The following is a 27,405-nucleotide window of genomic DNA, read 5'->3' as shown; positions in this document are numbered from 1 at the left end:
GCTTAAAAAAATATAGATTTTATAAATATTCAAACTATTTTTTCTATTCAACTAAACACAAGATCACCCTATATTCAATTCAACTATATATTGTTTTCATCAAACGAGGTACCCATGACTTCTGTTTTCATCAAACGAGGTACCCATGACTTCTGTTTTCATCAAACGAGGTACCCATGACTTCTGTTTTCATCAAACGAGGTACCCAGGACTTCTGTTTTCATCAAACGAGGTACCCATGACTTCTGTTTTCATACAATTGTTTTAACGCCGCGTTTCACCGCTGCGTTTTCACCGCCCGTCTGTGTGCCTCATCGGGCACCCACGTAACGAAGATCATTATCTAGTAGGAGAAAGTTAGGAGGAATCCAGTTAGAGCCGCCCCCTCCCACGGGCCTTAACTTGTTATAACCAGTTTAGACCAGTTCAGCTTAGTTGCGCACCTGCGATACAAGACAAACTCACGGATAGACTTACGCTAGCACGTTTCACGGGCTGTTTCTGTTTTCAATGGCTTCGTATAATTTGCATAATGATTGTAAAGAATAAATTTAACCTTTTTATTCATTAAATTAATCTTATTTAATTAAATAATGACTATTCACCATTGCACGCAATTAGAAATAGTCAAATTATGGCGCAATCGATTTAGTTTGACTATATAAGTGAAAATTGGCGTATAAAGGTTTCATTCAAACGTTACTAACAATAAATAGCCTAATTCACGTATTCATATTAGTTACCAATTATTATATATATTTGTGTTATTATTTTAATTTTAGTAAATACATTAATTTTAAACTTTAAAAAAATTCTAATTAAAAAAAAAAAAATTTAAATTAATTTGTAATATTTAGTTTTGACTAGACAAGAATATGTTTAGCTAATATGACAAACGATGAAAGGCAATGACGTAATGTTCAAGCAAGAAAAGTGCGTTATTGCTTAAATAACCCAACACATGAAACGTTGCGCTAAAATTGGACATTCATTACCTCCCATCCCAGAAACATCACATCACTAATACAGTTTCAACCTTAACTCATGACCACGAAATAAATATCAAAAACGCACGCTTGCTACGTCAACAGTCTTAATTGAAAGGCAGTAAAACTGGGTATATAATAGTATTATATACTGAAACCTTTTTTTCGGAACGCACTGATAATTCTGATATAAGTTTAATAGTTTCGTAGTTTTTACTGTTTAGACATTACAACAAAAACGCATCCTACTTTATTACTATATATATTTCGTTAACAACTTCAGTACATATATAGTTATATACAAAAAACAAAATCATCAGTAAAGATAATAATGAGAAAAAATGAAGATAAAACTATCGTTGGAAGCAAGCTCAGAAATAGCCAAGTACCCTCTTTACGGTTAAACAGACAACCGGGACGCGGACTCACGCACCGCACCACGCACCCTTCGTGTCATTCAACTTACAACTTAACATCTGTGTATATTCTTGAACATAGTAATTTGTATAACCTATTCCAAAAGGAGAAGCAAAGATATATAACAAAATAAACAAAATTTAGACCCTAAAACGATATGTCATCGGTCGAGTATCTAATGTGGTTTTCGTTATGGATTCGCGATAAACGCCATTTTGATTTTATCGGCGAAGTTGCTATCGGTATTTAAAGAGTAAAAAAACACTGGACATTAATAAGTTCTGTTTTATAAAATCAATTCAAAATCAAAATGTTCTTTATTCGACTAGGCCCATAAAAGCACTTTTGGATCGTCATGATACAGTGTAGAATTAAATGTAGATCTACCACGGGTTCCGAAAGCAAATTCGACCGAGAAGAACCGGGAAGAAACTGAGAAGTTACTCTTTTAAAATTTTCCAATTTTATTATATTATATTGATATGCTTTATTTATCAATGTCTTTTTCGACATTAGCATATAGCATAGACACAAGTTAAAGTAAACGTAGAATCTTATTATGGACACGAATACTGTGACCCGTGAATAAATAAATATACATAAATCAAATTCTGTTCGTAGTGAACAATATGGCAGAACTATTAGTAAATTCTATTGAATACGTAAATCTAAGGTTTGTTCGTCGTTACGCCTTGTTCCATTGAATAAAGCCATTAGATTTTTTGAAATGGTTGAGTAAGATTATTAACTCTTCAGTTTATTCTAATTGTATTCGTATACAATCAAATAAACTAACGTATACTTTAATTTTACGATTTTTTTTAGATTTAAAGCTTCCGAAATGTACCATGAAGCAACTTATTGTAAGACTGAATCTATACTTCTAATAGAAACAACAATAAATAAAAAAAAAAGAGACAAGCGCAGAGGTACAGTAAACCAAACGCAAAGATGATCTTCAAAATCGGTTCATAAACAAAAATGTTATACGGGAACACACATAAACTTATATTTACATATCTAATATTTACAAATGAATTGAAAATGTTTCGAATAAAAATAAAATCAAGTTTTAAGTAAATAAAATCTCACGAGGAAACATTCAGTGTCTTTCAATGTTGATATAGTTTATAGGCTATTAATAAGTTTTGTTTAGTAAGGTCTAATTTTAATAATCTAGCGTGCCATCGACCCTACGATAGCCGAACTACGCACATAAAACGCGAGTACGCACATAAAGTGTTTATCTGAACACGCCTTAGGCACAAGGGCGGATAGTGCGTGGTACAAGTCACAATCTTTAAGCAAATTACTTGTAAAAATTTTTTAATAGGAAAATAAGTGTATAAAAAATAGTAATACATTGTTATAGTCAAATGAGCCGAGACGACCCAGTGGTTAGAACGCGTGCATCTTAACCGATAATTTCGGGTTAAAACCCAGGCAAGCACTACTGAATTTTCATGTGCTTAATTTGTTTTTATAATTCATCTCGTGCTCGGCGGTGAAGGAAAACATCGTGAGGAAAACTGCATGTGACTAATTTCAACGAAATTCTGCCACATATGTATTCCACCAACCCGTATTAGAGCAGCGTGGTGGAATATGCTCCAAACCTTCTCCTCAAAGGGAGAGGAGGCCTTAGCCCAGCAGTGGGAAATTTAAAGGCTTCTAATGTAATATAAAATGTAATATGTTACAAAATAGACCAATTATAAACAATATTGGGGATTGTCCGGATTAATTAGCAGTACTTGTTGTAGGAAGCCCCTCTATAAGACTTTAAATAATTTTATTATATTTAATTTTTATACTGTAAAAGTTATTGTATGTGTGCTGTATATTTTTTATGTGTGTATGTTTTAAACTAAAACTATAGTAGTGTTTCAGTCCAATAGTGATTTAAAAGGACACTTAAAACAAAATGACACATTCCAGCCATGAAAATTTACTTAAGTGTACAGTGTACGTTCTATTCTTCTGAGCTTACATTGATAAAACTAACGAATAATATAGTTCATTGTGTAAATCTATTTTAAAACCACTTTAATTTAATATTTTTAAAAATAAAAAAAATCTTAAAATCTTCACTCTCAGTCGTCTCACGCACACTTAGACATCTTGTAAGTACGAGCATCACTCACACTTACTAATGCACACCGATAATAATTCAACATGGACGGGCGCGCCTTCGCAAGTGAATATATTTATAACGGATTCGAAAGCGATTTACAGCTGTCATATATAAATCGCTCTCCGCTTTTTAATTAAGAAATCAAGAAGTAATTTGCACGGCACGATAGTAAAGTACGGTTATGATAATTACATCGTAGCCTCTAATTGGGTACAGCTAGGCAGATTTCAGTTTCAGCCCAAGGCGTTTCGTCATTTGTTTAACCCAGGATACCATACAATCACGTTATATATTACGTAGACAAGTTTTCATTCGTACGTGATTATCTATAGACAAAGTATTTTTTATTTTAGTTGTAATATATTACTATAAAACCTTCATGCTTGGTAGGCGTAGATATAACTTACTTACCATAGAACAAACGTATCTCTGATGAAATATTTAAGCCGTCCTATGTTAGAGTTTCTTACCTACTTAGTCTCAAGTAGACTTATTAAAACATTTTTGAATCATGATACAGTGTTAAATTAAATGTAAAGCTACCACCGGTTCGGAAGTATATCCGAGAAGAACCAGCAAGAAACTCATTAATCTTTTCCACCATTTTTATTACAGAGTATGTCAGTAAAGTATAATTATTTTTTTTATATATGACGACCTCCGTGGTCGAGTAGCATGTACACCGGTTTTCATGGGTACGCCACTCCGAGGTCTTGGGTTCGATTCCCGGCCGATTCGATATGGAAAAAGTTCATTAATTTTCTATGTTATCTTGGGTCTGGGTGTATGTGGTATCGTCGTTACTTCTGATTTGCCATAACACAAGTGCTTTAGCTACTTACATTGGGATCAGAGTAATGTATGTGATGATGCCTAATATTTATTATTATTATATATCCTGCCTAGAAATCAATAAATACAAATCTTGTATTGAGTTACACGTATGCTTTGTTTATCAAAGTTTTTTTTGTCATGAGCTTTAAATTTTTAATAGGCTCATTTAAAAATATCGGTATCCTTTTCATAATTATTATAGGCAGTTTTATAGTCTAAAGTTCTAACATTTCGAGTTTTTTCTTACAGATTAGCTTTACAGTTCAAATGTTATGAACCTAGTCCCTTATTAAAGGCGACGATGAACATTTGAAAGAATGATTGATACTTCTGTCTTCTAGCTACGATGATCCATTTCAATGAACACCTTCAACCTTCTCTCTTCTCACTTGCCCAACTTAATGTAAAGAATATATTAACGGTTATCAGGTCATAGGTTTTTAGGCCCTCTAAAAAAGTTTTAGAACTAAAAAAAACACGAAAAGTATATGTAAATGGTTTAAGGACGTTAATAGACAGCATGATATGGAAATTATTAAAATTATCGTCGTCATATGAAGCTCGTCAGAGTCGCTGAGTGCATTGATTATTGTTATATAAATATTAACAACTCATCTAAATAGCATTCAAATACGACTTGAAATAGTACTCTGGACGAAAAACTGGAATTCGATGAAACTGTCAAGGTCCAATAATCCCAATAGTCTATTTGGAACTATCTAACAACATATATATTTATATGTTGCAGTAGATCCGTAAGTTGAAAGTGAAGACGCAATTTATGAGTCCGCCGTGGAGGGAAGACGATTTGCGACAGGAAATGAAGCCAACAGAGAGGGGAGTGGCACGAACTTGTTTCCTTTTACATATATCTAACATATGGACACACAATCTATTTCTGTTACGTCAGAAAGTTCATTGAACTATTCAATAGTCATATTCGATTGCATAGATAAAATGAGGTTTCATATATTTTTTGTTTTTGTTTGTTTTTTGTATACAATTATAGTTACATACAATATATAGTATAGTCAAGAAAAAATGTAGTAACAAACCTTAACCACTGCTATTGTTAAGGTTTATTCTTTGGTTTAAGCTTCAGAGCTTCATCAAAGTTGATGTGGCAGAATGTCGTCCGACGTATGCTAGTTTACTAATTTTTTTTTATTGCCGTTCATGATAGTTATAAATATAAATTCTAGGACTACTTGCACGTTTATCTTAAAGGATCTAAGAAATTTTATAATATCCAAAAAAATATATACAACAATTTAAATTTACACTGTTTCAAAAATAAATAAATGATTTAAATTAATTACCAAGCGATTTTTTATTAAAAATATGTGCAAAGGTGTAAAGTTTATACGTATCGTTATTTTTTCTTATATAAAAAGGTCAATGAAAATATCACTTTAAATATAATTTATTTGAGTCTATATAATATGTATTAATATACATTATACAATTTGTTATAAGCGTTTCTATTAACATTGAATATTCATGGTCAAAGGCTTCTGTATACATAACTACATCCTCTTTTACAAAATTGAATAAGGTCTGTTTTTTTTTTTATTTTGGTTTAAATTGCTGTAATCTGTGGAAACAGCCTATACTGACTTATGAACTCTTTAGATTATACACTTAAACTCATACTATATATGATTAAAAACTCTGTTAATAATTAACATCTATAATATATATTAATTATATAAAAACATTTCGGAGACTGAAACTTTCTTAATATGTAATTTTACTTATACATTTTATATTAATTTTATGTGTAATATGTATGAGTATGTTACGTAGATGTTTTGATATTTTTATGACTACATCATCTATTTTGATTCCGTATTTAAAACATCTTAGTTCCCAAGATTGGTGGCGCATTGGCTATGTAAAAAATGGTTAATATTTCTTACAGCGCCAATGAATTTTGGAGATGCTGACCACTTATCATTAGGTGGTCCATTTGCTCGTTCACCTACGTATATAATAAAAAAAACTAATTACCTATAAAACTGCCCCTGGACGTCAATAATTACATGCATAAGCACTTTTCAGTGTTTTAATTTGTTGTACCGTGAAGTATACAAATAAAGATCTTGATTTCTTAACCTATTCTTTCTATATCGATTTATGTAGAAATTATGGGATATTATTAATAGAATATATGTAAAATTAAAATGGTTATATTTTATACGGTTATAAATCAAATAATCCTATAAACGATTTATTTGTTTATCGCTACTGTTCTTCTGATATATTCACGAAACTTTTACATTAGTCGTCTTACCGATGTCTCCCATATAAGGTTTTTTAATTAATTGATTAATTTATAAAAAAGAAACTTGAAATAAAAATTCGATAGATGACATAACGTCTCTCTCCGTAATTACTACTATATTTTAATTTCATCCAATACCTTTTAATAATTAAAAACGAATACTAATATCTTTTAACTCATCGTATTATAAAAGATATCCAGACCCTTCCATTAAGTAACATTCCCACAGAATCCCATCTCAATAGCAATCCCACGATACTGAGCTCAAATACTAGAATAGCCACAGGTCACGGGGACCAACAGTTCAAATTTAGAATAACCAACAGGGGATGCTGTAGCATCGGACATACTTTATATGCACACCTTTACTTATAACAAATTAAAATATTGCACTGCATAAATAAAAGCATTCCATTTAGAACCCTATTACAAACGTATAAGGTTGAACGAGTTGAACAGTAAATGTAATAATAAATTTGGTGCGTATTAGGAGCCCTTAATTTGTCAGCCAAGAACCGGTATCAACAATAGAGATTGACATTAACATAACTCCTTGACCGGAATAAAACTGGACACTTATCAATATTTATGGAATCCTTACTGGTAATAATGTGAAAAAATACAGTTAGTTGATACAGAAATGTGGTGGTGACGACACGGGTCCGAAAGACCTGGACTATTTTTAAAGAAAAGAAAATAGCGAGGTATAATAGAGGTCAGTCAGTTTATTTATTTTTATAATATTTAAAATATATATTTTATTCGAATCGAAATTCGAAAGTCATTACTTATTATGCCGTGTTTCCAATGTTTTATTTTTTTGATTTGATGGACATTTGTTTTAATTCCATGGTTTTTATAAAAAAGTTTTCATTGTTAAATTCATACTTTTACTAAGAATATTGGGCACTTTACTGACGCACGTACCTTTATTTCATGAAAAAAGGTTTTACTTGATATGATATTATTATATTGGGTTACTTTTATCCTTCATTTAGTGTAATCATTGGACGTAGTTTTTCAATAATCTTGTCGTATATATATGAAAATATAAAATAATTATTTAACTGAAGAAGAAGAGCACATTGAATTATTATTTTTTAAGCAAAGTTACTTAAATAAATCGATTTCGGTTATTATAAAAATTAAAAGGTAATACTATTCTAAGTTGGTTATGCTTAGACTATTATATGATAATAATATTATTATTATTTAAATCATACTTATTTTTAGTTTGTTAAAAAAGATTTTTTTTTCCATTTAAATAAATGCAAAGAAATGAGTATTATATATAACACTTTATATGATCGTAAGATCGGAAAAAACTGGACACATTGAAATTTATTACCTATTCTTTAATTAATAAAAGAAAAACAATAACAAAAAAATTAATACATAATCAAATTAACCTACACGATTTGAATATTTAGTTTGATTAAATGTATTAACAATCAAAGAAAACAAGTCTGCTTACATTATTATGTTTGTAAATAAAATGATAAAGCGCATATTGTTATAAGAAAACTTATAAGTTTTTAGTAAATACGTGTCTTCAACAATACAGAGGTTTTGAGTAGTTTGAAACTCATCAAATACTCGATGAAGGGTTCAACTAAAACTATCAATAAATCGATAAGCGTCGCGCGGGCCAGCCGGCTCATCACTAATTTACAATTTTATGGCTTGTGGGAACAGCGGGGAACGCCACTCCATTAGACCCGCCCGGTCGAGCCGGAGGGAGAGTGGGTAAAAGATTTGAGGAAATTTTCTTTATGTTTTCATCCACTCAAACTATATAAAAAAAGTTTTCATTTAAATATAGAACGTCAATCGAAATAACTTGACCTTGATTTGCGCAACGCATATCGCTATTATATTTTTGAAATAAGAATTGGTTTCATTTAAGTTTGGCAATGACCACGCGAAGTAAAGATTGTTAATCTAACCTAGCATACTTTTTATATTATTATTTTTCAGAGTTCAGTCAAATGAAAACATTATTCCGTATAAACATTTCCATAAGAATTTCTTTCTTAATTTTGTAGCAGTCATATGTAATGTCATGTAAATATAAATCGAATTATCAATATTTTTCTCACCTAACATTATGAAATATATTTGAAAAAAAACTTTAGCAACATCAGCGATGTTTTTTCGTTCTTTAAAATGTAAAATAACTCATAAATAATATATCTTTATATATATATATTTGTTTTGCGAACTGTACTCGTCCACGCCTCCCTACAAGAAAAGCGTGCAAAGGAGAAAGGAGAAAACTGAGACGAGGTGGGGGCGATCTTTAAGATACGTCGCCATGGCAACCCTTACTTTCATCCCACACATATATATTGTTAAGGGTTGCCTACATGGCGTTAATTATTATTATATAATTCCTGGAAATAATATTTTTATCTTTTATTAATTAAACTAAAATACATAATAATTCTTAATTTAAATATGATTCTATGACAAACATATAAGATTTACAATTAAATTAATTAAAATAAATATAACACCTATACAATTTAAAACAATTTTTTTGTAAAAATTATAACCACAGCGATTAGCTTATGCGGCCGAGGGTAAGTGATCATCACCGCCATATAAGCTAGCATTGGAGCTACGATGTTATGTCCCTTGTGCCTTCAGTTACTGACTCACTCACCTTCAAGCTGGAACACAATACTAAGTATTGCTGCTTGGCGGTAGAATATCTGTAGTGGGTGGTTCCACCAAGTAAATAAGATTTTTTCGTGGAGAATTTCCCAATATCAGCGGAGATTTCTATCTATTTTCTAATATCACTTCCCTCGCCTCAATGCCTTTGAAAGCACGTAAACCGTACTTGATATTATGACCTTAGACTTATGTATTCCATAAAATTTGCTAAAAGCTCAGCTATATTGTACAATGCTATCAGTTCTTGATTAATATATCTTTTACCCTCTTGTATTTGGAATAGGCTATAGTTTAGCAGCGATCTTATTTTATTTGTAAAAAACGTTTATAAATTGTTTTGTTAAAAAACAAGTTATAACTTTAATTATCAAAACAAAAACATCAAGCTAAAATATTTACTCACAAATTCTTCACTTTTGTCATGTATCTCTCCACTTTTTATTTCTGTTATATTATACACAATATTAACACACATTTACACATAATTCAAACCATACGTATACATTGGTAAACGGTATCGAATCGAACTATTGTATTAAAAAGTTATCATATTTTAATCACATGTAGCCCAACGCTAAAGGCGGTGTCACGCACACAGACGTAATGTGTATCAACACGCGGTATTAGGAGAATTCAACCCAACCCCGAAGTTTCTATTATTAAGCAAATGCTTTGTAAACATTTTGGGTACACCTTTAGTTTGAATAGCCGGGTGATAAGTTTTAAGCTTAGATTTGGGCGTTTACGGTATACGTTTTGGGAGAATGTAAATATCTATAGAACCTTCTTAATATAAAATTTAATATACTTAGAAACCTTTAAAAATAGTACACCGTACAATGTTCGATAGTTTAAAATTATTTAAAGATGTCCAAAATTAGAGAACCGAAATATAATTAGCTCTTCTTAAAATTTACAGTTTATCGTTATGTAATTATGTAAATTGTTTTAATTTCATTTACAGAATGGTAAAAATAACTTTCGAAATTTGAAATAATTATTATTTGTCTTTAATATATTTCCTACTAAGATTACCTATACTCCAAAATTTACAATTTAAAATTCTTATACCTTACTATCTTGTATAGGAATATATATGCTCCATTCTTGTATTATAACCTATTACTATGCCACAATAACTGACATCAAATTTAAATGCGAACAAAAATCAAAATTTCCAAATCTTTTTAAAATGTCGGAAAACTGAGATAACAAACAAGAAAACCACTGAAATGAGAACGGCCTTCTTAATATATTCTTAAAATACAACTCAATCAAGAACTTTATTGATGACGGTTTAAAAGTATTTACGTAACTATAGTTCATTAATATCTTCCATCAAACGTTCAACGATCATAAAATTCCTTTGAACGTTAGTTAATTCTCCATTTAAATTTCATAACAATTGTTATGTTGTAATTATTAAATAACAATGTTTAATTTAGTTAATAATACATTATTTACAATTTAGTACATTTACATATTGTTATGACAATATTAACATTGCATCAATTAAAACTTCAAATATGGAACACGTCAGTCCGTGACGTGTCTTTTAAATTATATGGGCATTAGCAGAATGTTTTATGCCTAACTAGCACAGATACACACTGTATCAAAAAAGAACATATTTTTCCGAATATGAAAAGTTTTTATAAATAGAAATAAACTACAATCTTGTGTTCTATTGATCTGAAACAGATTTTTGTATTTACGTGAAACTTGAATATGTAAAAGTAAGAAGCAATTGTGTAATTTTTTTTTCTTCTTAATAACCAGCACTAAATAGGTGAGAATATACATGTTGTTAAAAATAACATTAACACATAACTAAATATTAAGCTTGACGTAAACCATTTTCTAATATAATTTTTCTTATAAACATTGACTTTCATAATTATTTATCGTCTTTTAAATATCGAAAAGCAATGCAATCGAATTATTTACCAAGTAAATGAAGTGAACTAAAGTCGAAGCGGAGTGAGGCGTGCGTGCTATGCGGCTAGCCGGCTAGAAGTTCGCGACAAATTGCTTAGCCGCTAACGACTTCGGCTAACTACATCTAGCTAATAATATAGCCGGCTATTTATAAACTTGACTTTAATTTTAAGCTTTAACCTATCGAATATTTTAAATTGTATGTAAATAATTCATTTACGTAAAAACAGTTTTTTAAATTGTACAGGGCCCATATATGTAATCCAAAATATTAAGACATAGTATTTCAATCGGTGACGTTTATTATTCAAAATTTTGATTTATCGTAATTGGAAAAATCTGGAAATCTTTGTTAAAATTACTACACATACATGACAACCAGATCAACTCATTAGTACATTTATAAATATACGTATAATATGGCGTGTATGTTTTAGGTAAGGTACGATACGATCACTAAAATTAAATAAGTTTTGATTTCGACTGGTATAGTTTTGTACAAGAACCTTAGTGAAGGTTTGTTTGTATTTAATATTAATATGTATCTTATTATATACATATCTGTATAACATTTAACTGATTATATTTTATATAAAGCGCTAAACATCATCATCAGCAAATATCTGATCATTTGAATACCTACCCACTAATCGTATAATTTTAGCTCGATATATTCTGAGTCTCAAATTTTAATACATTATTCTGTTATGTAAGTTAAGTATATATAAGATAGCAGTACATAACTAAAATATAAGCCATATCGAAAACCAATATTATTACCATACAGCAAACTCAACTAAAATTAGTCGTACATTAATTCCACTATCCACCCCTTTAATAAGTTTCTCATCGACCTACACCCGAGCTTAAGGCTCCTTAATATCCCCCCTCCCCCTACCTACCCCGTCGACCCCCGAAGACATATTTCATCAGCAAACTCCTCCTTAACTACCGTCCGCCCAACTTCGAGTAATATTTCACATGTAAATAATACACAAGATACGTGATACCGTAACTACAGTCTCGCTCCAAGCCCAATATGGGAATATTTGGCAATAATACGGCAGTTTTAGGGAGTTTGCCAAAAATGATCACTTAATTGTGGCTACTCTGAAGATTGATGATCTGCAATTAACTTATTACGCAAATCTAAGGAGAATAATGACGCCATTTTTATCTGCTAGCATGTCATTGAACCACAGAACATACCCAAAATAAAAATTCAAGATTACCGCAAAAGCAGGAGTTAATTTTTTTTTTAAATTGATGACAGCAGGCTTGTCCCCAACATTCTAATTATATATTACAATTAAAAATAAAAAGGAACGAAAAGTTTATTCCATTTAAAGTTTGTTTATAAAGAATGAATATAAATACGAGTAGAATTCCAAAAAACGACTACAATTATGTTGTTATTATAATACAAGGCGAACAATGTCTGCCGACGGTTTTGCTTGTTCCTTATAAAGCGTTAACAAATATTTCAATAGCTACGAGTTGTATCGTCCCGTTCATCTCTAATTCCGTGCCAAGCCAATATATCTTTCCTTTCATTGTTAGAACATTTAAATGAAATTCAGTACATTTTTTTTCTAATTTATAACATTTCAATCACACTGGTATTAGTGGAATTTCCGTTTTTGATCCATGTATTATTTAGGTTTAGGTTAGACTTTAAAATGTATATACATACATAAAATACATAATCAGCCTGTAAATTTCCCACTGCTGGGCTAAGGCCTCCTCTCCCGTTGAGGAGAAGGTATGGAGCATATTCCACCACGCTGCTCCAATGCGGGTTGGTGGAATACACATGTGTCAGAATTTCGTTGAAATTAGACACATGCAGGTTTCCTCACGATGTTTTCCTTCACCGCCGAGCACGAGATGAATTATAAACACAAATTAAGCACATGAAAATTCAGTGGTGCCTGCCTGGGTTTGAACCCGAAATCATCGGTTAAGATGCACGCGTTCTAACCACTGGGCCATCTCGGCTCAAAAAAAAAAATGTATATACCTAGTATATAATATATCTGTACGTTTTGCGCGGTACAATATCCTAGTCTCAAAAAATATGATTATAATAAGAACGGAACCGAAGGCATCGATTAGATGAAGTTAAAGAAGGGGGTTACGCACCCTTCTCAAAATGAAATCGTACAAAATCCTTTCTTAATAAGCCTTCTATATAAATATTCCAACGAAGGTCTTCTCTAATTTTAAGTCTAGCTTAGCTGACGTTTCCCAGTAAGCTTGGGCTAACGAGGATTCTCCCTATAAATATGTTACCTTAAAAGTACCGTTCGTCTTTACAATTATAAATTATCATTATTCCTTCTTAGCTTGATTTAAAAATGATTTGCATTATACATTGTTAATGGTAAACGCTTTAAATAAATAAATATTAAATAATCGGACTAAAGCAACATTTTGAATACTATCGATTAAACAAAAACCTTTTTTATTTTAAAAATAAACAAAATCACTGGTGTATAACATTACACATAACATTAACAGCCTGTAAATTTCCTACTGGACTAAGGCCACCTCTTCCTTCGAGGAGAAGGTTTGGAGCATATTCCACCACGCTGCTCCAATGCGGAAATCCTCCAATGTGAAATACATATGTGGCAGAATTTCGTTGAAATTGAACACATGTAGGTTTACTCACGATGTTTTCCTTCACAGCTAAAAGATGAATTATAAACACAAATTAAGCACATGAAAATTCAGTGGTGCTTGCCTGGGTTTGAACTCGAAATGATGATTTCGGGTTAAGATGCACGCGTTCTAACCACAGAATTATATTTTTTAACGTACTTCAAATGTGGTATAACAAATAATTAAATATTCATCATCTTATTCGAATTACCTCGAGGCGATACGAGTATATCAAATACATAAAATAAATTTTCTCAAAAAAGAACGTCGTAAGATGTAATTTGGATCTACAAAATTGGAGTTGTTTTTGTGGAAGAAACCCACTTGAATCGGAATCAAAATGTAATATTTACTGATATTATATTATAGTGCTCAAGTCTCTGTTCCCAAAAATAGTTAGCAGTCTATTCCTCACTCTCACAATCTGATAGGACGGTAATCCCACACGACCGGAGATAATTCAGGTGCAGGACAAAAGCTTTTCATGCTTTTCAGAGAACGGTGGTGTTAACACTCCAAAACTAGACCAAAGAAGTTACGTTATATACTGTACTCATATATAGGGTACATAGTGTTCCTAGACTATTTATTTGTAAACAAATTAAAAAGGTTTTTTTCTTGGTGGAATATAATCTTAGCTCCTAAGGTTGGTGGCGCATTGGTGCTGTAAGGGATGGTAAACATTTGTGGTTAATGGTGTGGCGTGTACAGTGGTTACCACTTACCGCAGACGCAAATGTACGCGTAAAAAGACAACTTCTAATTTAAAAAAAAACTGTAATTTTATATCAATTTTAACTCATACTTTCGGCGTTAATATCATTAAGATTTTATTCTTTTCAACCTTAAACATATCAATATTTTTTTTAACTACTCACAGGTACAGACATTTAAATTTGTGAATGTACCAGCTACCCTTCCCGGCTTCAAACGGGTACTATAAGGTTCTAAATACAACTCTTAGATTGAAGATCAAACAAAAGAAAAGGAAAATCGTTGTTTTTTCCGTCTTAGGAAGGTTAAAATAATCGGTTTTCCTCTACTTTGATATGTATATATTGTACATAGAAACCTTCCTCTTGAATCAGTATGTTTATTGTTATAAACCACATTAAAACCGTTGCGTAGTTTTAAAATCTAAGCGTACAGACAACGATAATTTACTTTGTTTTATACTCTGTAGAGGTATGTATCTTGGAGTATATGGTTAATGTTTATTTATCGTATTAACATTACTAAGAGACCTCTTGACTATGATGAATAATTATACTGTAGATTATCCGACTAGTTTTACCGTCGGTTTATCTACCACAGGTTTTTTTTAAATATAAATGAACCCAATGATACTGTACGAACCATATAACCGACAACTATTGGCTTGTATGTATTGTGTGGCTTAGAAACTAGTGCGAGATTCATCCAAATGCTACTTCCAGTTAATATGAATTTACTTGTAATAAGAGCTCAACTTATATCGGTTGTTAAAAGTTGTTGTTGCATTTTTCGTATATTTTCACATATTTTTAAGTATTAATAGATGATGGCTTTACCCGTTCGAATTCAGTTTGTAACGAAAATGATTCAAGAACATTGTATTCAACCCTTAATACCCAACATGATCCTTTCAAAGGGCGAAAAAAGCCTACGTCCATTATTTGGTTCAAGCTTGCTTCGTACTAATTTTTATCAAAATAAATTCAGAGGTGTATCTGTAAAAGTACAACAGACATACAGAAGGGCAGAGTTACTTTCACATTGACAATATTAGTACAGATTATTTCATTTCATTTCAAAATCTTATTTTTCATACCGAACAAAATTAATGCGTTCTGTATTAAAATCATTAATGAGCTATTTCGTTTTACATCGTGTTTTTAAACATGAAACGAATTAATACGTATTTTAAATTTTGGATACATAAACATAAACATAATCAGCCTGTAAATTTCCCACTGCTGGGCTAAGGCCTCCTCTCCCGTTGAGGAGAAGGTATGGAGCATATTCCACCACGCTGCTCCAATGCGGATTGGTGAAATACACATGTGGCAGAATTTCGTTGAAATTAGACACATGCAGGTTTCCTCACGATGTTTTCCTTCACCGCCGAGCACGAGATGAATTATAAACAAATTAAGCACATGTAAATTCAGTGGTGCCTGCCTGGGTTTGAACCCGAAATCATCGGTTAAGATGCACGCGTTCTAACCACTGGGCCATCTCGGCACATTTGGATATTAAAATGCAAACCAAATAGGTTAATAAAATATTCATTCATAATACAAAAAACAGACAGTCTCTTCCTAACAGTCTACCACCACCGCAGTGAGTTAAGAAGGTACTCATAAACAGCAATAGTTTGTATTGATGTGTTTTGGTTTGAAGGGTAGACAAGGGACTTAACATCGTTAGTACTGTATTATTGATAAAGGGATGGCCTACTTAGAAAACTAGAGGTGATGGTAACCCATTACTATCAAGAAGCCCATTTACTAGACAGCCGAAACATTTATAATAAATCAAAAAGTCACGTAACGCGTCCTAGTTAATATTAAAATGTGAATTTCACACATCGTCTATCATTAAGATATATCTAAGAATCAAACTATAAAAAAATAATATTAAAAGAGTAATGAAATCAAATGAAAGTCAACCACTGGCTTAATGAAATCTCATTTAAGTTATCCTACAAAATAGATATAACACAAATGAACTCAGGTTAGATTGACGTCGGAGCTAATAAGCAGGGGGCGGGTTAGAAGGCGGTCGAAAAGACCCCCAGTTTTGAGAAGCGGGGCGGCCCAGGGGTGAACTGATAAGAGGGCGCAAGGGGGGTTAAGACCTATATTGTTTAACAAGTAATATTCAGAACGGTCGAATTTGTATAACTATTCTGTATCACTGTATCACCTACTTGTTCAATATTAGTTGCCAACGGCTTTCAGCGCTCCGAACGAGATAGAAGTTCATTACTCTTTATTACGTTAGTACACATTAAGGATGAAAAAAAATGTAGCTGTATTCCACCTTAAACCTTTATGTAATTTAAAAAAATCAACGTTCTAAATTTAAACAAAAAAAAAATGTAATGTTCCGTACTATTGCAAAATCAATATCGATAGAGTAGTCCAATTGACACTAACATCTTAAATCAAATATAGAGTATATTTGATTCGTTCATCAGTATAAAACACTATATTTAACTACAGCAAGTTACGTGAACTGAAACGTAAATGTTAAAAAAAATGACATTGAATAAATCAATATCCTGAAAGCACATCTTGTGAAAGTGGGAACTAAAGGGACAAATGACCTAATTTCCTTGAGTGTCCTACGCCCTTAGAGAACCTTCGTTCTCGCGTGAGTGGTCTCTGACGTAGCGCGTAAACAGGAAATGTTACAGAGTGAATCTTTGACTAAATTAATGATTTATTTTCTATAGCGAAAACTTTTTAAGTAGTGCCAGTACTATATAAGCAAAGGTCATAGGTTAGGCAAATTAGTACGACAGGTTTTTAAAATAAATCTTTCACAGTAGGAATCAAACTTTAGAAAACACAAGTATTATCCATATGTAAATATCCGTATTCATTTTTACATTGAGAATCTAAAATAGAATTTATGGCAAGGGTGTGATAGCTACCATTTTTACTGTCATCCAGTTTGTAGAAGCTGAAGTTTATCGCATTTTAGTGTAATCTTTATATATATATATATATATATACATATAAATAACTATATCATATGAACTCTTCTTATTAAATTATAATTAATAAAAGGATGAGTGTACACCTCAGTTCACGTCTAAGAAAAACTTACATATACAAACACTAGTTGAACCTGCAGCTTTGCCCGCGCGAGATGATGTACTTATATATATATATATATATATAGAGGCGAAATACCACTCACTGATTAATCACGAAATCTCAGAAACTATAACACATACAAACTTGAAATTTGGTAGGTTTTGTTTGTATTTTATAAATTTCGCGCGGGCGAAGCTGCAGGTTCAACTAGTGTTTGTATATGTAAGTTTTTCTTAGACGTGAACTGAGGTGTACACTTATCCTTTTATTAATTATAATTTAATAAGAAGAGTTCATATGATATAGTTATATAAATATTAAAACAATAAATCAGGAAACTAACCAATCCTAGTCTATACATGTATTAAAAAGATTCAAAAATTATATTACGTTCCACATCATTTTGAAACCCTAAAGAATGACAGCAATCTTGCGGTAATTCTATCCAGGCGACCCCAACTATCGCCTTACACCTCACATGTACATGTAGCATGCAACATGTATATTCAGTTGGGCGTTTTCATTAAAACTTGTATGGCTGCAGAATGCCATGTATCGTGGTTTATATCGACGCATCGCAGTTTCTGTTTGTTTTGCTTACGTATTGTTTCATGTCGAAATAATCATAAATATTGTTTTTTTTTCTCTTATGCGTGAAAATACAGTATTTGGGGACAAAATATTCTGCCAATACTAGTATGATAGAAATTGATTCTTCGAAAGTTATAATTGTTGACATAAGTAGGAAAAATGCAATACAACCATAGTGTTATGTTCTGTATAGTTAAATTAACTAATTATAAGCGGAGTATTTTTTTTAATAGTATATCTATACTATTATCGTTAATGGCAAAGTAACTCTGTCTATCTGACTTTCTGTTATGGTGTCGCGGATAAACCACTGAACTATAGTTTTGAAACAATCTTGATCCTCAAGGACAGACATAGGTTACATTTTTACCTTTCAAGGGGTAAAGGTACACATTATAGATTGAATGCAATTTCTTAAAGGATTTCCATCACAAACTGAATTCCTAGCGGATGATGCGGCGGGTTCAGCTAGTATTAAAATTAATTAATTAATGAAGGAAAACTAATTTATTAATTATGGATTAAAATAAATATATTAAATATAAAATAATATATAGTAGAAATCTACTGCGGCTCATGCCGTTTGGCGCCATGGCACGCGCAAAATATACGATACGCATCAATAAAATATTTTTCATTGATCAACATATCACAGCAAAGGTTGACTTGGGTGAAGTTGAGGTTATTATAGTATGATATTAGCGAGAATGTAAAGTATATTCTCACTATCATCATACTATATAACAAAACTATAATTTATTTCCTCACTTATATATAAAAAGGTATGTTTCTTAGTTTGCCCAAGTGTGACAGTGTGCACTCCTATACCATTCATGCGTATGAATTAAAACTATGTACACATGTTGTTGACACTTGTGTAAAGGTTTCATTATTCATCAAAGTACAACTGATAAGACTACCATACGTACCATAGCTGAGTATTACTAACACAATTAGTATAGAGGCATTGCAATGCAAACAGAGCTGTCACTTTTAAACAAATCCAATTAGTGCAACAATCTCCACGGATGATTGAATTTGAAACGAGAGAGTCGTCTGAAAGACTCAAATTGATAAAAATATTGCAAATCTAATAAATTGCTCCTGACTAAGCTTTGTGGTCATATAAATAAGGGCTACAATAAGTCGCTACTTTAAGACTACCATATATATCTTTCCGCTGGACCTAAGTTCAGTTCTGAATACTATTTCTCTATGTTCGCGCGGTTTGCATCATGAGTAATGTTCAACTCGTCCACTACGTCGTGGTGGAAATATCGCAAACTATTACTTTCAACTTTCTGCTCATCGACCAGCTGTCTCAATAAGTACACAACTTGCGTGCTCAACGTGCTCTATGTGCTTAGTGTTTTGATCTACAGTTAAGAACCGTTTACTATCTATATTAGAAACGAATCATGGCAATGCCACGTACTGCCACGTACGGAGAAGACTGGTAGTAATAATAATAGATTATATGAATTGTTCCCAATTCAAAACAGTTACGACTATGTGCGTTTACATAGGATGTGATGTCAAACTACTAGCTTTTTTTATAGCATAGTTTGGTGGACGGGCCACCTGATGCGTCAGTGGTCGCTGCCACTGCCCACAGACGGACCGGTGGACGAGCGTATGGGCCACCTGATGGTAAGTGGTCACCACCGCCCATAGACATTGGCCCCGTAAGAAATTTAATCATTCCTAACATACACAATGCGCATTCAACCTTGGGAACTAAGTGCTTGTGCTTATGGTACCTATCCAGGGGGGCTTGCACAAAGCCCTACTTTTGTGTTCTAAATTCAAAATAAACTTTTAGATCAAATTAATAATATTAAATTTTATGTATAGTAACAAATTCACAAAGAAAAAGTATAAATTAAATGTAGCGACAGGTATTTAAACCATTTCGTATAATTTCTAAACATATTTTTATGTCCTAATGTACTAAATACAGTGCACGGTACAAAATTTTAACAGAAAGGAATACAATTTAAATGTCATCTAAAACATGTCTCTAAAATGTTAAATAACTTAAACCGAGCACCTTTCGTAATGAGAGTTTGAAGGTATTTCTTTGTTAACCTCTCTTTTAGACATCACCGACGCTACATTCAAAACAATTTACGGAGCACTTCAATTTAAAGTAAAGAGGCACCTCATCAAGCAACTGAGAAGGACATTAAGGACAAAGAGCGGTGGGAAATTTAAATCCAACCCGCAATAGGGACCTTAGTAACAAACAAATAACCCTCCCTCGCTGCTCGGGGTCCGACAGGCCCGCCTTGCGACCGCATCTTACAGGCCCCAATCCTACTTCCTTTCCATTACACTGCCAGCGCTGACTAAACATAATCGTCGAACTTCCTTACGACTCAACCCTTCCGGCGAATTGCTCCACAAACTACTCCTTAAAAACAAACTTTAAACGTTTCTGTATACAGTCCAGTTCACTCTGCGCTTTTGTAACGCAATCACGGTTGACTGTTGTTCGAATTTGAACTTAATTTAATAGATATAGAGTTGTATTTCATTTATTCGGGTGGAATTTTCCAATTTTCCTAGAGCCACCGCCGGAGCGAGCGAGTTAAGACCGCCGCCGTACAAGTTGCGATGTTAGCCACGAGTGTTTGAATAGTTTTCGTTGTCAGAACTTGTTTGGTTGAACGCAGCGGGTTCTTACACAAAGACGGGTGGGTATGATAAATGTTGGTGTATTAATACTCGGGACGGTGATGTAGTATAGTTTTATGATCTTAGTTGGGTCGTAATATAAATCTGCTTTTCCGGTCGAGCCCTTATATGTTGAAGGGTTTAGAGTCCATTTCAGTATTCACGCGTACAAAACAATTTAGAATCTTTTCAGTTCGTTTTTCTTATTTTCCCAATAATTTAATTTAAAATTATGCTTTATACAATAGTAAAGTAAATATTCCATACCAAATTGCTTTGTTTTTCAGTGCAGATATAAAAAAATTATCGTATATCATTGATACGTGTCATTAATTTGATTAAAAATATTACGACCGAGTTTCTTGCCATTTCTTCTCAGTAGAATTAATTTAGAATTTAGAATGCTAAACCAGTGTTTTCTTTTTATTCAATTTAATATTTTAAAGTGACAAATCAAAAGTACTTTATTATCATGTTAAGTAAAATAATAAGAAAAGAGATTTCAATGTAGATCTCCTCTGCAGGAGAAGGGTTGAAGCTAATTCCTCCTCACGCTACACATGTGTCAGATGGTCATACTTATTTTATTAATCTATTCACTAACAAAACGTGTCTTTCCTCGTTAAATCATCGACGTTTTAATAAATAACAAATATCATCAAATTTATACCTTTTTGCTGTGTTTGTTTTAGTCTCACGCACACTAAGACATATTTTAAGCACAAGCGTCACTCACTCATAGTAATGGACGCCGATGATAAATTTTAACTTTTTTTAATAATGTGAGTGTATAGATCGGATACATGTAAAAATGAAGTTCTTGTTATGAACTGCAAAAGGTCGTATGTTACTATATTTTTTATATTATATAATTTCACGATGTACATTCATTACTATGGGAAAAACAGAGATTTATTTTTAATATTAATAAAATAGAGATATAAATTTATTATTAATATAATGCTCTGCTCGTAGAGGGTATATGAACTTATACGTTATTTGACCACCTTAGACACTAACAGTAACGAATTTATTTTAATTATAATAATTAAAAGTACATAATTCTTATTTTATTAACAGATTTTTTTTTTAATTAAAATATAGTATTAAAATATATTCTTATTTTCATATTTGAACCAGTTTTATTGACTGACTGATCAAAACAAGAACATCAAATTACATTTATGTGCTTACTATTCTGTCGATGGCACAAAAATTGTGAATTTCGTTTGAGTAGAGACGCAAAAACGACTAAAAGTTTAATGTTGGATTTAACAATTCTTAAGTTTATTTTAATATTTTTTCTCACCCATTATTAAGCAATGAAAGAGGGTTTCCTAATCCACAGTGTAATTACGAGATCATAATATCATCTCTATCTCCGTCTACGGAGAAGTGTTGTCTTAAACTATAATCCTTTATTCAAACGAATAAAAGTCATTGGGTTTTTCCAAAGATAATTCGTACGATATAAATAGTCAACTACCTAATAGTTGACCTTATTTAGACTCCCGTGTCTCAGAAATGTTGTAAGTCCAGTGGTCGTTCGCTTGAACTCTCCACGAGTATTGGATTGCACTCCCATCGTCTGAGAATGAGGAAAGAGAAAGTGCACCTATTTTTAAATAAATAAATAAATAAATAAATAAATAAATAAATAAATAAATAAATATTGGAAAGTACTTGTGTTATGGAAAATCAGAAGTAACGACAGTACCACATACACCCAGACCCAAGACAACATAGAAAACTAATTAACTTTTTCTACATCGACTCGGCCGGGAATCGAACACTGCGTGGCGTACACTTCTCGACCGTAGAGGTCGCCAAGGTCGTTTTTGTGTACTCACTTGTGCTGTATAATAATTAATATCTCCTCCGCAGATGGCTAGTCCTTAAAATAAGCCGCCATACCTAAAATTCCCTCAAGAGTAATTATTCCATTATAATCGTTTTCGTAAAAAGTATTACTCATCTCTTTATAACATTAAGGAATAATCTTGAACTTTAATAGTTACTCACGTGTTTTAGAAACTACATCGATTGTTTAACAAAACAACCAATATTCTTGGACAAACCGTAACTTAGATAAAGGCAGGCATTACATGCGGGCGTTGTCGCGAACAAAATTAAATAGCCACATAGAGCTTCAAAGTAATAAACCAGAGAAAACTTGTATTTCTCGGAGTGGTTTGGCGCGCCTTATCTTTTATAGCGCCAAAACAATATTCATAAAGTGCCCGTCGACGGCAAGATTTTATTACAACGCACTTCCAGCCGACAGAGTCGTATAGCGCCCTATCATATAAACTACCAGGCAGTGTTTTAAAACCTTTCTAAACATAATTACATAATTGAACTTATAATTTATTAAGTATTTATATAAGTTATTTGAATTTAATTAATATACAACTTACGGATGTGGTGCATTCTAGTATCTAATGGTTAACAAAACTTAAATATTTAAACAAATCAATAGGTATTACTTCCTTTTTTAACTTTTATCTTGAAATGCGGATTCACGTAGTTGTATTTTTTTATAATTTAATATATTAAGTGTTTTGTAACTATGTATGTAATGTATAACGATCTGTTATTGGACGTTTGCATTTTTAACTTCTGTAATCTATAATACAAATGCTATGCCATTTTATCTAAATTGAAACAGCAAAATTATTAAGGACCAAAGGTTCTCAGCCGCTGATATTGATCGCGGCCCCGGAGAAAGATCCAAGCACGCTTCGTAGTCAACGATTAAGTCTAAATTGCTGCAAAATTTATCGTCCACTAGGTTAGCGCTAAATCTCTTATTTACTGGGGACATTCTGCCTCCTACTGAACTAACGAACCAAACTTCAGTCTTTGAAAGCTACAATATTGATACAAATTTTATATGTTGATATGTTTATTAGGTATTACAGGCGGAAGCTAAGTGAAATCATTGATTAACAAATATAGACTAAAATTAAATAGTATAAAGTAAAAATTAGTTGTATCATTTCAATGTCGAAGTAAGAGTAAATAAAATAAAATAAAGCAATTAAACTATAAAACACGTCACCCGTGTCACTATGAAGAGTAAAAATGACAATAACCCTTCCCATACCTTTACACGGTACATATGGCCGGTCACGATCTGACCCCGTGACCCGCACGGTCACATTTTTTTTGTTAGGTGTCAGTTCTCACGATACAAAAAAAAATAGATTTAGTTATATTCAAACAAAAATACTGTCGATGTTGTATGTTTTGTTATACGTAAACTTTGTTTCATTTGACTGAGCTAGAGAGTTATTAATAAACAAAAAAAAAATTGAAGATTAGAGTAAAATGACGATTGGAACATACGAATTTTCAATAATTATGATTGAATTTCTACAACTGAGCGAACACTAGTTTATAGATTTATATAAATAATGCTTGCATCGATCATTACCTAATAGAATCAAACGCAAAAACCTTTCTAGAAATACATCCGAATAATTCGTTATTAACTTAAATTACATTAAAAACACGACTATACCTCGACTTCCAGCAAGCTTAAACAAATTTAAAAAATGTCTATATTACTTAAAAGGAACATAAAATATTTTAATAATACAACCAGCCTTTTGAATTTTTAATCATTTAAAAAATTAAACAGGGACGATAAAATTTACATTTGAATATTTCCTAACAAGTTTCAATAAAATTAAAAATATTCATCTCAAAATTACAGGTTTATACGAGAGCAAGATTCTCTTTTGTTAGAAGTCGACCGTTACAGTGTCCGATGACCTGAGGTCGCAGGAACCCCTTGCTCTCTCCGCTCCCACGGAAACTCAGCATCATTATAGGGTTTAATCTTATTTTCCAGTTTTTAAGATTTCGCTTAGAAATAATAGTTTAAATTATATGGGGTGCAATCTCCCAAGTTCTAACAACTATGATGTACTCGTTTCAAATGATAGAAAAGTTCATAAATAATGTAGCTTTTAATTGTAAAACAATATAAAATATATAATAGGTCAAGTAAATATACTGCAAATAATTCAAAAGTAACACATACAAATTACGATGACAACAAGCAACAAAATACTTAAACAAAAACAATGAACACCTTGTTTTTATACCTTACATTATGTATAGCTAACACTTGAAATGAAGGGAAAATCCTATAAATAAACCGAATACTTAAAACCGTGGCACCACTTAGCCTACACGATGTATATTATAGGAAAGTAGCTTGAAATCTCAATATATAAGTATAAACTACTTTATATTATATACGTGGTCGTTATGAATTACATAGTACATAGGCCGATAAGACACGACTCGAGGGGGGCGTAACAAATGTCCGCGCGTGTGGGTTGAGGCGTACGTGAAGACGGCCAACGAAGACGCGAATAAATCTATATGGAGTAGTTACGTAGCCCAAGTCGTGAGAGATTTTGGCTCTGCGATTGTTTTTTGTTTTATTGTATTTTTGTTGATATAAACAAACATAACATTATGTATTATTGTTGAATGTCATATTTCATATCCAATTTACATCCCTATTTAAAATATAAGCTTTATATATACATATATTACAAATTTATTTATATTTTACTAAATTACGCATATTAAATTATAATCTGTGCTAATCTGTACATGTAATAATATTACAAATGCGAAAGTAACTCTGTCTGTCCGTCAGCTACGCTTCCACGGTTAGATCAATGAATTGATTTACTGAAGCAAACTTAAACCCCAAGGACGACAGGCTACTATTTTTAACTTTTTAAAGATATGGAGTAAAAGGTTATATACTAGATTCTTGAATTGATAACATACACTAACTGAATCCAAGTGCGCGAAGGTGTGGGTTCAGCTAGTATATTTCATACTTAAACAGAAAAATTAGTTTAAGCAACTTAAGGCGTACAGTTTTATATGAACATTGACACTATGATAAATGTAAACTGTCTAGATTGCGGTTAAAAGCAAATCTATATCTCATAAAAATATATGTTATCCTATGCCTAATATTACACTGGCTCACGCCGATTTAATTCTGAAATACAGCGTTTTAAGTTTTCTTTATAATTTATTTTATCGATACCATACATAAGCAGGCTTATCAATGGCCACAAGCCAAGTTGTTTCTTTAAATTCTGTTAAACATACTTATTCATATTGCAGTTAATATTTGTACTTAACTCGTATTTTTGTTACAGAAAATCAATGAAAATGTGATCGAAACAACCAAGTACTTTCAACTACGAGTGTACCTTCAAAATAATGGAAGGGAAAGATGTCTATTACAGTTTTGATCCATTGGTCCGAAATACAAAATGAAGACAATTACAAGGAATAACGAGTGTCCAGAAATAATACAACTGTCAAATTATACGTCTGTAAATCATTTGAAATTCGAATTACGATGGAAGCAATCAAATGAAAACTAAATAACATATGAAAAAAATAATCAAATCAAACAGCATCCTTATTTATAAATTGAAGCTGTACAACGAATAGAAGAAATACAGAAAAAAGGCTTATTTGTTAAGTATTCTTTAACATATATAAATCATAACTTTGTGGTGGTATTATCAACTCGGATGTGATCCATCTGGTACCGTTCGGGCAGAGTGCGGGCGACTTTCGTGAGGGTGAAAGCAGTTTGAAAGTCGGGTCGGTATTGATCGAGTGTCTTGCCCCGCGCCCCTCCCGCAAGGCGCCCAATTCTAAGGATGCTTATCTTTAACATGGGTTTAGAATTTGTCTGTAATAAATTTAAGTTTAAGATTAAATTTTAAAATTTCGATTTGTATTTAGATTTTTTGTTTAAGGTCACGTATGTACATTTTTCATTCAATGTCAGTTTTGATCGTATCGAGTAGTTATAATTCAGATTCACACGGATGTAAGGGATGAAAACGTTACAAACATTCATATTATTCAATGACACGTAATAATAAAAAAAAAAACCTAATATTAGAACTTACAAAAAATATGAACTGTTTTCATTTCAATTAAAATTAAAGTGAATTTATTAGACGAACATAAAGACAAGGCTACATATGAATTATACAAACATTCTATATTTTTTTACGAAATCCAAATGTAATACATCCGCCAAATATAAGCCGGAATTTCCATATTCTAATTAGTAATAACGCTGGCAATCATTAATACATAAAAAAAATGATCGAAAAGTAACAAAAAGTAAAGTTCGCTTAAAAGTAATTAAAATGAACAGAAAACAAATGAATAAATTTATACATTTTCGTCTTTTAAATAGAGTCGGTAGCATAATGACAGTAGACTACATCATATCAATGCCTTATTTACTTAAATTAAAAATTACATAACCTTTTATTTGTTTCAAAATAAAGTAATTATTACTACAATTAGACAAAATACGCTTAAATA

At 31.8% G+C, this 27,405-nt stretch overlaps 1 protein-coding gene across 1 annotated transcript in view; it reads left to right on the top strand.

Moving 5' to 3' along the window:
• Positions 1-8,430: 8,430 nt before the first annotated feature.
• LOC113403934 (bifunctional glutamate/proline--tRNA ligase) overlaps positions 8,431-27,405 on the top strand; it is a 114,636-nt gene continuing 95,661 nt past the window's right edge. Inside the window, exon 1 of the mRNA XM_064217961.1 lies at positions 8,431-8,440. The gene's annotated coding sequence lies outside the window, so the exon portion shown is untranslated. The remainder of the gene's footprint in view (positions 8,441-27,405) is intronic.

This window comes from Vanessa tameamea, chromosome 19 (genome assembly GCF_037043105.1).
Source record: "Vanessa tameamea isolate UH-Manoa-2023 chromosome 19, ilVanTame1 primary haplotype, whole genome shotgun sequence".
Lineage (NCBI taxonomy): Eukaryota > Metazoa > Arthropoda > Insecta > Lepidoptera > Nymphalidae > Vanessa > Vanessa tameamea.
This window is presented reverse-complemented; position numbering and strand designations above follow the sequence as displayed.